Source organism: Panthera pardus, unplaced genomic scaffold (assembly GCF_024362965.1).
Source record: "Panthera pardus isolate Hobbes unplaced genomic scaffold, ASM2436296v1 HiC_scaffold_20, whole genome shotgun sequence".
Classification (NCBI taxonomy): Eukaryota; Metazoa; Chordata; class Mammalia; order Carnivora; family Felidae; genus Panthera; species Panthera pardus.
The window spans coordinates 68,443,438-68,457,525 of record NW_026526766.1 but is presented as its reverse complement, the minus strand read 5'-3'; the positions used below and the strand labels follow the sequence as shown (position 1 = coordinate 68,457,525).

General features: G+C 44.4%; 1 long non-coding RNA gene across 1 annotated transcript in view; it reads left to right on the top strand.

The window, feature by feature from the left end:
• LOC128778627 (uncharacterized) overlaps positions 1-8,929 on the top strand; it is a 124,176-nt gene extending 115,247 nt beyond the window's left edge. The window contains exon 4 of the long non-coding RNA XR_008424301.1: positions 6,777-8,929. This is a non-coding gene — a long non-coding RNA (uncharacterized LOC128778627). The remainder of the gene's footprint in view (positions 1-6,776) is intronic.
• The last annotated feature ends 5,159 nt before the right edge of the window (positions 8,930-14,088 follow it).

The following is a 14,088-nucleotide window of genomic DNA, read 5'->3' as shown; positions in this document are numbered from 1 at the left end:
TTTATGACTTGGGACCGTAATCTGGATGTCCTAAAATCAAGGCAACGGTGGAAACAGCTCTAGATTAGGAGTCAGGCTGACGTGAGTCCCACCCTGGATCTGCTGCCACCAGTTCTGTATCTCTAGATAGATCGCCTCGTCCCTCTGGGCTTCAGTTTCTCCCTCGGTAAAGCAACAGTGTCTCCAAAACCGCTGTGACAGGATAGCTGATAAGGCAGAGTTAAATGGGGGTGCCCGATTAGGTCAACACTTCTCTCTCCTGTCTGGGGTTAAAAATGAGAGATTGTTTTGGGACATACCTTCTTTGTTCCGGCCTAGGTCAATGTCCGGTGAATGAATGAGGTTTTATGCAGCTGAGACTCAGAAGAAAGGCAAGGATATTGTTCCCAGAACTGGGGGCAGGGAAGGAGGCTGGCCTATTAGAACTGAAGCATTCAATCAGAGAATATCTATCAGCCAGATTAAAAGGCTGAATCTCGGGGCGCCTGGATGGCTCAGTCAGTTCAGCATCCAACTCTTGATTTCTGCTCAGGTCATGATCTCACGGTTTGTGAGTTCAAGCACCGCCTTAGGCTCTGCACTGACAGTTCAGAGCCTGCATGGGATTCTGTCTCTCCCTCTCTCTCTCTGTCCCTCCCCCTGCTCTCTCTCTCAAAATAATTAAATAAGTTTTAAAAACAGTAAATAAAAATAAAAGGCTGAGTCTCTGGAGAAGTAGGTTTGGGCTTCTTAAATCATGTTCTGTCTCAAATTAGGATTCCTCCTTGAGCCTGGGGTCAGACTAAGCCTCTGACTGGGAGTCAAGTAGCTCCACCGTTAGGAAAGGAGGACTGTGCCCTTTCCAGAGTCTGACAACATCTGACTGGGTCCCTTTTTAAAAAAAAAATTTTTTTAATGTTTATTTATGTTTGAGAGAGAGAGTGTGTGTGAGCAGGTGAGGGGCAGAGACAGAGGGAGACACAGGATCCGAAGCAGGCTCCAGGCTCTGAGCTGTCAGCACAGAGCCGACCTGGGGCTCAAACTCATGAATCACAAGATCATGACCTGAGCTGAAGTTGGACACTTAACCGACTGAGCCTCCCAGGTGCCCCTGACCGGGTCCCTCTTGAGGGCAGGTCACCTGCGTACTTCCTGTGGGCCCTCTGGCTCCAAGCTTCCCTAGTTGTCTGCCTATCTGCTGAGGGCAGCTTCCTGACCTCTCCGCCCTCCTCCCTTCTCTCTCCCCTCTTTCTCCTTTACCTCCTTGATCATACAATGGCGGGGTGCACAAAAGCCGCAAATTCCAAGCTATATGTAGTAGAGAGCGGCTGTTTGTCCCAAAATACCGCGCCGCTGACTACAGCAAACACAAATTACAAGCTTTATCTAATCACAGTTATGTGACCAGTCATTTTTGGTTTCCAAAAATGGCGGTGAGTGACGTGCTTCTGCAGCTGGTGGTGGCACCGGCTTGGGTTTCAGATCTCAAGAGCACACAGATGCGCGTGGAGACAAGCATCCCAAGTGACCCATCCAGAAAGGGAAATAGGAGAGGGAGAGAGAGGAAGTACAACTCACCAGACAAACAAATTCCGCTGGTGCGGACCTCAGAAATAAATTATTTTAAAATCATCAAGTGGCATCGCCGCTGCCCCAGAGGCTCTCAGCGTTCATCTCCCTGGCGCACAGTTTGACACCAAAGTCATCGTCCGGTGGCTGCACCAGGGGCTGGAGAAAATGAAACTTGCCTGGAGGCCACTGATTTCGTTTGGGGGTTGGGTTTCTATGACCCCCCTACCTTTTCAAGAAGAGTAGATGGCCGTCTTGAGAGACTCTGCATCAAGGAAAAAGCACTGGGCTTGGAGTCAGGAACCTGAGCTGGCTATCACTGTGACCTTGACGTCAGCCCCCTTGTGCATAAGGTGAGGCCGATAACACCACAACACTCATCCCCGCCGGCAGGAGGGTCAGATGGGAAGTGCCAGACATACATTTGGCACTAATCAGCCTGGATGAAAAGGACTTTGCTGCTTGCTGGGAGCTGGATTCCCTTTCTGCATCAGTTCATCATAACCATTTTGACTGCTCCTTTCTTCCCTGTGTGTGGGCTTTCGCTCGCTAGGAATAGGTAGTGGAGGGGCCCAGCCTCTTTCATCACATCTTGCAGCTTCGGTTGCCTGCATAGTGGACGCGTGGCCCGTGATTCAGAGTGTCAAATGCGGCCACTCCAAATACGCTGGTGCTCCACGGAGATTCCGGGGCACCCGTGCGCACTCAGGAGGTGCTCCTCTGAAGCTTTAGGTGGCCTCGAGATGCGCCTGATCCTCCCTTGTTAAAGCATGCAAGCACGTAGGAAAGCACAGCCCTATAAATATCTACGCCCTCCACACCAGCAAGAAATTGCACAAGGTCACCATTTCCAGAGGATGTGAGCTGTAACAATGAGCCTCTCGGACAGCACAGGCCTGACTTTCCAGGCCCAGCAGGGCAGAGAAGGATGGGACATCGTACCAGCCACTGGAAGTAATGACAATGAACTGAACGGTCCAAACTCAAGTGGACTCTCACTTCCCCAAACTATAAATAAAATGGCATTTTTTTTTTCTTTACTCGTATTCCATGTTGGTCCTTCTCATGAATGAGCCCTTTAAGAGAAAGAACTAGAATTAAAGCATCAAAGTCTAGCTGGGTAATGCTGGGAAGTTCAACCTTTCCCACTCCAACTCTGAGAAGAGAGGGTGTCGGATGAGCCATCGAGGTTCCTGGGAGCTCTAGCAGCCTATTCTGATGCACCTTGGGGAGCGGATTGGAGTAAGGATCTTGGCACAAAGGAAGATCATTACTTTTAGTTGCCGTCACATCTGTTGCAAGCAGAGACGCCCCCCTCCCACTCCACCCACCAGATCAGTACTGTAGTCAGCTAGAGATCATCATTTCTCAGCCTCAACCGTGTCGGAAAAGGGATAATAAAACTCTGGAGCTGAGTCAGTTGAAGCAACCAGCTACAGTACCAAAGTCGATGGATCTCTGACTTACAAGTGGAAGCTCTGGGGAAAACTCCTCGTAAGAATAAAAACTAGCATTTGCAGAGCCTATACTGTGCGTTACACATTCAACTTAAGGGTCTCGCATCCTCATTTTATGTCATCCTCAGAACAATCCTCTGGTGTAGGTGTTTTTATTTCCATTTTATCAACAACAAAGCTGAGATTTAGAGATAGAGTAACTTGCCCAGAGATTCCTGTTTCTTCTGATGACAGGGAAGCTCAAGGTTAAATTTGGTCAAATACAAGTGCACAGGGGTTTGTTATTTGTGGTTTCCCAGCTCCGCTTTTTCTCCAGCCCTGACTTTCCTGCTTTCTTTCTCCTCTGCTTGTAATTTATTTCTGCGTATTTCCTATAGTAGAAAGCAACTTCAAATCCTATTTGGGAGAGAGAGAGAGGTGTAAGTAAATGAAAAAGCAATAGTCAGGTAGCAGCACAGCCAAGAAGAGAGCTCAGGTCCCAGGTGCCTGAGCCAGCCGCCACCTCAGTTTCTCTGCTCCGGGGCCTGTTGGCCTGGAAACATGCTTTTGCAAAGGTGGAAAGTCCACAGGAAGGCAAAAGGAGATTCCCAATCTGAAACACCACAGGCTTCTTGGGTTCTGGCTGAGAACAGGGTGGGCGGTGCCGAGGGGAGCTCAGACCTGGAATCTTCCTAGGGAAGAACGTAGTTCTTTTGGTCGAGCGGGTCAGAGAGTAGAGACCCAAAATGCAGGCCTTGCAGGAATAAAGCAAGAGCAGCTCCTGAGTATAGGCAGGGGCAATCTCAGCATGGCTCAAGGAACTGAAGCATTCTAGCATCTCTTTAGGGACATGGCTGTGGCTTTCAGAAGCTATAAGGCACAGGGTAGCACTATGTCTACCTGAAAAGTCCACAAGATCCTGAAAGGAACCATCCATAGTGATACAAGAGCCTCACAGAGGGATGGGGCACCGGATGAAAGGGCAATATCTTTAGGGTCCTTGCATGTCAACAAGAAACAGTTGTGAACGTGTAACGGGAGAAAGGAATCCATTTATGATACATAAAAATCGGGGGCAAGTTTGAGAAGGTCAGATGAAGTTACAAATTGTGATTGAGATTGAATAAAAAGGCAATGAAAGTCAAATGCCCACATTTGGCAGGAATTGTACCGAGTGTTTCACATCCCTTCTCTCTTTTAATTAGAATGGCACCCTTCTGAGGTAGGCCTTGTTATCTCTGTGTGGTTAAGTGGGGAATAAGTGTCAGGGTGGTTAATCACCTGGACAAGCTAGCATGTGGCAGGACAGGACTCATACTGAGGGATGGTCCAGTTGGAAAGCCCAGCTCTTTCCACTCAGCTACCCCTCTTAATCAGAAATGACTCAAGTTCAGCCTATCCTGACCTACCCAATAATGGATGTATATCTTAAGTGCCCACCTACCCAAATATCAAAGTCTTCTTTCAGAACATGGCAAATGAATCTAAAGCTCATTTAACTGCATGAGAACACGCACAAAAAAGAAAATGCTAGAAAAATATGGAGCACCTGGATGGCTCAATCAGTTAAGCCTCTGACTCTTGATTTTGGCTCAGGTCATGATCTCATGGTTCATGAGATCCAGCCCTGCATTGAACTCTGGGCTGACAGTATGGAGCTGGCTTGGGTTTCTCTCTCTCCTTCTCTCTCTGCCCTTCCCCTGCTCGCAAGAGCACCCATGAGCTCTCTCTCTCTCTCAAAAATGAAGAAACTTAAAAAAAGAAAGAAAGGAAATGCTGGAAAATGAGCAAAAATAGAAGAAGCAAGGCCTACTAGGAGTTAAACCAAATCACAAAGTAGCAATAATAAAAAATTAAAATACTCAAAAAGTAAAGAACATGAATTTTTATAACAGAAAAGGTACATAAGATTATTTGATATATAATCAAGTAATCATCAAAAATTATTTAATCAGTTATTTTATGTAACTGGATCACAATTTATAGATAATTTAGATTATACCTTATGTGATATGAAAAAATAAACACCAAATGGATAAAAAAGTAAACTATTAAAATGAGCCATAGAGATAACAGAAGTAAAACAGAATACTCAATCACAATTTTGGAAGAACATTTATTTGATAAATAGTAAATAATATTATAACTTCCAATAAAAGAAAAAATTCAGGGGTGCCTGGGTGGCTCAGTCAGTTAAGTGTCCGACTCTTGGTTTCAGCTCAGGTCATGATCTTACGGTTTCATTGGTTTGAGCCCTGCATCAGGCCCTGTGCTGGCAGCACGAAACCTGCTTGGGATTCTCTGTCTCCCTCTCTCTCTCTGTCTCCCCCACTCACTCTGTCTCTCAAAATAAATAAATAAACTTAAAATTTTTTAATAAAAAAAAGGAAAAAGTTCAAGTCTATAACAACTTCTCTTCAATGAAATGTAACTCTCTTCAATAAAAACAAATACTCTTAGTATGTCTTCTGTGGAAAAATGCCACTTTAGGTCCTCTGCCCATCGTTTAATTGAATAATCCAGATGGCCAACAGACACATGAAAAGATGCTCAACATCACTCATCATCAGGGAAATGCAAATCAAAACCACAATGAGATACCACCTCATACCTATCAGAACGGCTAGCATTAAAAATACAAGAGGTAGCAAAGTATTGGCAAGGATGTGGAGAAAAAGGAACCCTTGTGCGCCATTGACGGAAATGTAAATTGGTGCACCCATTCTGGAAAACAGCATGGAGGCTCCTCAAAAATCTATAAAAATAAGTAGCATACAATCCAATAATGTACACGTGGGTATTTGCCCAAAGAAAATGAAAACACAATTTGAAAAGATACATGCACCCCTAGGTTTATTGCGGCATTATTTATAACAGCCAAATTACGGAAGCAACCTAAGTGCCCACTGATATATGAATGGATAGAGAAGATGTGGTGTGTATACGTACACAATGGAATATTATTTAGTCATAAAAAAGAATGAAACCCTGCCATCTGCAACTACATGGATGGATCCGGAGGGTACTGTGTTAAGTGAAATCAGTCAGAGGAAGACAAATACCATGTGATTTCACTTACGTGTGGAATCTAAAAAACAAAACAAACAGCAACAACAAAAAAGAGAGAAACAGACTCACACATATGGAGAACACACTAGTGGTTGCCAGAGGGGAGGGCGGGGGGAGGCAGGCAGAATAGGTTAAAGGGATAAAGAGGTACAAACTTCCAGTTATAAGCTAAGTCGCAAGGATGAAAAGTGCAGCATTGGGAATATGGCCAATAGCACCGTAATAACTGTTTTGTAACTGCATATGTCATGGTGAACATTTCATAAAGTATACGATTGTTGCATCACTATGTTGTACACCTGAAACTAAAATAATATTTTATGCCAACTACACTTCAGATAAAAAATAATACTTGATTAATTGAGTTTAAAAATGCAAATTTCATTATAATAAAAGGAAAGCTATTTCCAAAAATAGATAGCCAGTACAATTAGGTCCCAATACAGCAGCGGGTAAATACACGAGGACAATCCCACAGCAGAAATAAATGCATTTTCAACCTCAGAAAGTAAAAATGTAATGAAGCACCATTTGGTTGGTACTTTCTGACAGCCCTGCATTTTGATTTTGCCCTTTTAGAAAACAGTAAAATAATATATGACAAAATCCTTAACCCTGTACGTAGTCTTTGAGCCAGTAAATCTATCCTAGAAACTTATTCAAAGGAGATAATCCAAAAGAATCAAAATTGATAAAACCCATTTCTTTTCATTGTATCTGTAGGAGAATACAGAAGTCCGCGGAAGCCATCGTGGTCATTGCATAACACGTGGAAATCAAACCATCGTGCTGGACACCTTAAACTTAGGCAGTGACATCAGTCAATTATTTCGCAATAAACCTGGAGAAAAAATATAAACACAAAGATGTTCTTTGCAATGTTATCTGAGTAAGTAAAAAAAGAAGAAAAAAACCTTCAAATTAATGACCAACAGGAGCGAAATGGTGAAATGATTGTGGTATAACAACCGGATGAAATATGAGGCCGACACTGTCATAGGATGTAACAACACCGGCTGGGGGACAAAGGGCTGCTCGCAAGGATGCACGTGGCCTGAGACTGCAAGCACATACCCATGACTGCAAATGGAAGCGTGCCGGCAAGGGCCATGAAAAGGGAAAGTTTTATGAAGAAGGGACATGGTGAATATTTTCTGTAGTTTGAATTCCCCTCAGTCTTCTCCTTTTTTTTTCTTTAAGTTTCATTTATTTTATTTATTTTGAGACAGAATGAGCATGTGTGCATGTGCATGAATGTAGGAGGGGCAGAGGGAGAGGGAGAGAGAAAATCCCAAGCAGGCTCCATGTTCAGCATGGAGTCTGACATGGGGCTTGACCCCATGACGGTGACATCATGACCTGAGCAGAAACCAAGAGTCGGCGCTCAACCGACTGACCCACCCAGACACCCCTCCCCCATGTCTTGGTTCTAATGACTCTTTAACCATAACTTAATCTGGTTCTAACAAGGCATTATCGAGGCATTAGTGAGGACCCACGGGATACCTAGCAACATGCTAACAGATACTTCAGAATGCCCCATTATTTAATTTTTTTAAGTGTATTTGTTTATTTTTGAGAAGCAGGGGACAGAGAGAGAGGAAGAGAGAGGACCCCAAGCAGGCTCTGCACTATCAGCACAGAGCCTGACACAGGGCTCAAACCCACGAACCATGAGATCGTGACCTGAGCTGAAATCAAGAGTCGGATGCCCAACCAACTGAGCCACCCAGGCACCCCCTCCCCAGTCTTGTTCTGATGAATCTTTAACCATCGCTTAATCTGGTTCAAACAAGGCATTATTGAACACCCACAGGACACCTAGTGACATGCTAACAGATACTTCAGAATGCCCCTTTACAGACCACTGGCCTTCTTGTCCAGGAGATGCAGTCCGCCTCTCACACAAGCAAGAGCACTGCTCCCGGGGCAAGAAGATCGGAAGACTCTGAGTCTCCAATAGCAATATGTGTCCACATTAGTTACCTATGGCTACTTTGAGTGCCATAAACTCAGTGGCTTTACCAGTGGAAATTTATTCTCTGATAGTTCTGGTGGGTAGAAAGCTAAAATCCAGGTGTGAGAAGGACCAGGACTCTCTGGACTCTGGGTAGAATCCTTCCTTATCTCTTCCCATATTCTGGAGGCAGCCAGCAACCCTCGGTGCTCCTTGGCTTGCATCTTCCTCACTCCAGTCCCTGCCTCTGTCCTCACATGGCGACATTCTCTTTGTATCTTCACATTATCTTCTTGTAAGGACACCAGTCATATTGCATTAAGGGTCCACTCTAATGCAGTATGACTTTATCTAAACTTGACCGATTGCATCCACAACGACCCTATTTTCAAATAAGGTCACATTCTGTAAGGTACTGGGAGTAAGGACTTCAACACACGTTTTGGGGGGACATAGTCCAGTAGTGTCTAAGCCCATCAACTTCCAAATCTGACTTACCAATCTCCAAAACACCCAGATGCTTATGAGCCTTATTCCTGTGAGCCTCTCAATTTCTCCAATGTATGAGATAGGTAGGAAGTAGGGCAATAAAACTTAAATGTCATGGTAGTCATTTGGGGGTCACCATATTGCACCGAACCATAAACACTTCTTGCTGGAATTGCCTTGGATGGGAGATCTGAGAATTGACTTGAGTAATGACCTCAAGGAAGGTTTCCAAAAAAGCTATCTGACTCCATCAGGGGTCGAGAGCTATTGAGGCCATAGTGTGGGGCAATCACAATGTGGTCTAGCATCAGCAGAGGGAGAAGCAAAGTGGGGGGCACAGCCAGCTTTGGAAAGCCTGGAGGTGTTCAGCAGAAATACAGAATTATTTGTGGATGACTTAAATAAATATTAGAGACAATTCAAAATGTTCCAGATAAGATTTACAAGGCTTCTAGGAGATTCTTGAGCTCTGATGGAAATAAAGCATACATCATAATCCGTGTAGTTTCACTGATAAGATCAAACACAAACACTACTGCATGCCCTCCTGACTTGTCCTCAACCAACCTCTCCAGCCTCACATTTTACTCAAACCTAGGTGCTAGCTTATCTCCTAAACAGACCTATGACTTAGCACATCCATCGCTCTGTACACGTGCTCCTTCCTAGTGGGATGCCTTTCTGGTTTCTATGCCAGGAAAAGGGTACTGCGGGAGCCTTGAGAGTCTGTGACCCCAGCTCAAATGCCAATCTAAAAGCCCCCCACTACACCTGACTATGATCACTTTCTATGTTTTCTCCATTCATTTATTATGTCCATTCAGCATGCAGTCTGCATCGATTATTTGTTTATGTTTGTTTATTTTATTTTGCCACGCCCCCTCTGAAAGCTCTGGGTAAGAATTGCTTCCTTTCTCTTCCTAGCTTGGTGGCTACAGGCAATGCTTGGCATTCTTTGACCTATAGCTGCATCACTCCAATCTCTGCCTCTGATGTCCGTGGCTTTGTCTTCTTCCCTTTCTGTATGTCTCCATGTCCGTGTGTCTCTGTGTCCAGTCTCCCTCTCCTTTCTTTCTCTTATAAAGATACCAGTCACTGAGTTGGGGGCTACCCTAATTCAGTATGATTTCATCATAGCTTCTTTTTCTTTTTTTTTAAACTGGGGTATAACTGACACACTATTGAATATTTACTGACTGCTGACAATGTGCCAGGGACTGTGTGTAACATATGAGGGATGGATGGATGGATGGATGGATGGATGGATTATGCTGTGAGCTCTCAGGCAGGAGAAGAGTTTGGACTTGTGGATAAAGAGTTGGAGGTTGTAGAACTGGAGAAATCTTTGGAATTGAAATGAGGGATGATTACAGACACCACACCCATCCCACGATAGGGGGGTATCTGGGAGCCCCGTGTCAAGACGGTAGTATGGCTCTTTGTTCCCAGGCCAGCCTTTCCCCTCCACGTGGGCTGCTGTAGCCTTGATATGAGACGTACATTTGAATGGGAGTTCTCACACCTCGATGGGGAGTCTGGGAACAGAAGGCATTCATGGGCCCAGCCTGTCCCCATCTGTGGCAGTAGCCAAACCAGGTGGCCTGAAGAGGAACACAAAACCTCTGAGAGAAGCCTCCCCCTCCTCCCATGGGAAGCCCTGAATATTCTTTCCTGAAGGATACAGAAGCACCCAGTGCTTTGCCTTGGACATCTAGGAAGTGGCCCTTCTTGACTGAGGAGGAAGGTTCCATTTCCTGAGCCTGGTTCTACAGTGGAGAAATACGCCAGCTTCAGAGGCACCAGGGAAAGTTACTCATCCCTGGTCCCTGTCAGGCCCCTCTTGTGCTTCTGTTAGATGAGAACTTTTATTTCCTCCTCGCTCCTCTATTTTTGATAGCATATACTTCCTCTATTTGCTGTCCCAAAGGTCCGAGCCACCCACTACATATCACTTCCATAAGAGAAATAAGCAGAGGTAAATGAACCACTTCTTCCTCTGTTCTCCCTCAGGGTTCTGCCCTTCCCTCCACCCCTGCAAAGGCCACAGTGTATGGGATTGCTGGTCTCCCAGGTTATCTTCCCCCTTGGACCATCAGCTTCCCAGTGCGGGGACACTGCCTGCTTCATCTCTGTCCCCTGAGCAGAGTCTGGTGCTTAGTATATATAAGTATTCACTGTATGGATAGAATAAAATGAAAGTTGGTTAAGCCTGTGTATTTTGATACTTATCTTGATTTCTCATGTCAAGTCTCTCTGGGTGAATTGAAAAGGGAAAAGTATGTGTCACAGTCTGTTGCTGTTCTCCTCAAGCTGCAGAATTTACTATGTCCAGGCCTGTGTTTAGATGAGTAAACTGTTGCACAGTGAACAAATGAATGGATGGATGAATGAATCACAAAAAGGCAGGACTGGAACATCTCTCAGAGATCAGCTCAACCGATCCTCAATGACCAGATGAGCCCCGAGACCCCGACCTGAGTCTGCCAGCTTGTCCAGAAGAAAATGCAAGTCTTCAGATTCCCGGACATGGCACCTTCCTCCACACAGCACCTCTTCATTCAAATCTCTTTGCAAAGATGTCAGAGGGTCGGCCTTGAGGGGCCATCTTCCGGCCGGACTCTCAGCTAGCTTCTCTCTGACTTCCCACCTATGAGTTTGGCAGTTCCCAGATGTGCCATGGGTTCTATCCAGGATGCATGCAATTTCCCAATGGGACCAAATCATGTTTTCAAAGGATACTTAGAAAATGGCAGGAACACATGGAGAAAGTAGGGAGCTCTGTCTTGCCAGCCTCTGCCACCCCAAGTTGGTGCTTCCTCCTGCACAAGGAGACAGAGAGAAACTTGAAGTTCCTGTGGGGAGTTGGACCACAATGCAGGGGGAACACTTTCCTCACCGATATTTCAAGACTATTTCACAATCGCCAAACCACCAGCCACATGCAATCACTGGCTGAAAAGCAAAAAAGTGCACGTTTGGAGTGAGTGAGTGTGTGTGTGTGTGTGTGTGTGTGTGTGTATTTGTGTTGGGGGGAGAGGGAGAGAGAGAGAGAGAGAATTAAAACACAAATAATAAAGTCTGAAGGAAACTCGGACAGCCAGCAGAATTCCTTGTAATGGTGTGGGTTTGGGCCAAAAGAACATGTTTGGGACAGAGAGAAGATAGGCTTATTCAAGTCAAGAGTCATTAGATACAGAAAAAAAAAAATCTCTCGAGACAATCACAAAATGTGGCATACAGACACAGAATTGTGTTTCCTAAACTCAAATAAGTAAATAAATGTTAAATTAAAAAAAAAAACTGGATACAGTATTATTTTTACCTTCTGTATTTAATATTTTTTGGGGTGCCATGATGTCACAAGTTGAAAGATCAGAAAGGAAGATTTCACCCAGATAACAAGACCAAAAATTAACAAGTTTTTTTTATTTGTTCATTTGCTTGTTTATTTGCTTTTTGGGGTTTTCCCCCCAGTTCTTTGCTAAAGGGATAGAGAGGACAATATTCCTTCAAAGTAGTATTACCAAAAATGCAGGATATTCAGATAAATTTGAATTTCAGATACACAACATTCTTTTTAGTGTAATCATGTCCCAAATATGGAACACACTTCTACTGAAAAGTATTTGTTGTATATCTGAAATTGAAATTTAACAGTGTGGCCTATATTTTACCTTGCTAAATCTGGGAACCCGACTGCCAGGCCTCCAGCCAGCAAGCACAGGTACTATATTTCAGAAGACTGTAACCATCTCCATGCCTCCTCACCCTTTCTCCCAATGTCAGGCCTAGAAGCTGATCCAGTCGAATAAGGAAAGTGAGGTCAGAGAGAAGTGACTTGCTCAAGGTCACACAAAGATTCAGTAGGACAACCAGGACGCAGTCCCAGTCTCAGGGCCCAGAGCTGGTTTGCCATGAATAACGGAGGCACCTTACCACAGGGATATCTGCAAAAACTGATCCAAAGCTCCAACCACTCAAGGACCCAGTGGATAGGAAAATAATCTAAGGTCCTTGGGCCTATTCACTTGGAAATGTTAGATTAAAAGGTGAAGAGTCATGAATTTCAGGACTTTTTAAATGTCCAGAACCTTTGACTCAAATCAAATTGTACATGAAATCCAGCGTATAACATACATTAAAACTAAAACTACTGTAATTAAATCAAGGTTAGGGTGGTGTCCTTCAGGGCTCCGCCTTTCTCTACTGAAGTGTCCCAAAATCACATTGATGATTCTCTTGAACTGCATCAGGTGCCATGGAATGACCACTGCTGTGATGGACCACGCACAGGCTTTGGATTCAGAAAATTTAACACCGCTATCCTTGGGCCAAACACTAACTCCTCAGAGTCTCAAATAGAGAAAATAATGATTACTCATACCAAGATGGCATTGGACACCCCAGCATGTATGTGAATACACCGGGTGCTGTAGGCACTGGACCAGCAGGAGCTCATCCAAGAATTTGCTCTTAGGTAAATGAAAGAAGAATTACTAGAAAACTGGGTGGACTGCCTGTTAGCTCTATTTTTGCTCTACTTAGCAATCCGTTCTCTTGCAATCTCTTAAGATTTTGAGGGTGGATTCTTTTTTTTTTTTTCTTAATGCGTGAATTTTATTTATTATTTGGAGGATAGTTGACACACAATGTTACATAGGTTTCCATTATAGGGATGGATTCTCACAGGTCTGCTGTAGCTCTTGATAATGGATTCTAAAGTGCCCAGCAGTCAGATTATGACCACAGTGTCTGTGAAAGCTGGTCAGGGAAACAAAAGCCACTGGCAAATCTTAAGACTTCCCAGGCCAGAAACCTCAGTGGCTATAACCTCTCGACCTTCCAGTATCTCAGATGAGTTTCTGAGAAGTCCAAAGCTCTTGATTTCCGGCAAGACGTTGGGTGTCCTAAGAACATCTGGCACATACATAACCCAAAGGCCGAGTCATGCAGAAGACTCCCCTCTGACCAGTCTGTCAAGAGTGGACCTGCCCACAGCCATGCCCAATGGTGCTGTGCTTGCTGTATTACATTCCCTCCCCGGACCACCATCTGGCCTTGCACTTTCTGCACTGTTTCATGTTGAGGGCTCTTGGATCTTATCCTTCTCTGTTTCAATTCAACATCTACCATCTAGGACCTTGTTTCCTAGGAACACAACTCCTGGCCTTAGGGAAATCCTGAGGAGCAAGAACCCAGGTGAGTTGGCTTGGACTAGGTCAGTAAACTATTTGTGTCTCCTCAGGCAACACAAGGCTTTTCCTTGTGCTTTGTCTTCTACAAACAAGCACAGACTGGCCTGCCCTACCAGGAGACTGGGAAAACTTAAAAATGGGCATTTGCAGAGTGACCCATACAGCACTATTCAGATGTCAGATTTTGTATTTCTACTGGTGGTGTGGAGCTCTAATCGACTCTAGGTTCTCTGATTTTAATGCTTAGTAGAAAATAATTGATCAGTAAATACTTGGTCGCATTAAAGTGAACCCCCTATACTAGTCAGATTAAAATATTTGCTGAAATACACAAATGGCTTGACATTTCAAGTATTCTGCCTCTTGGATGCTTTGAATAATGAGGTCTACCCTT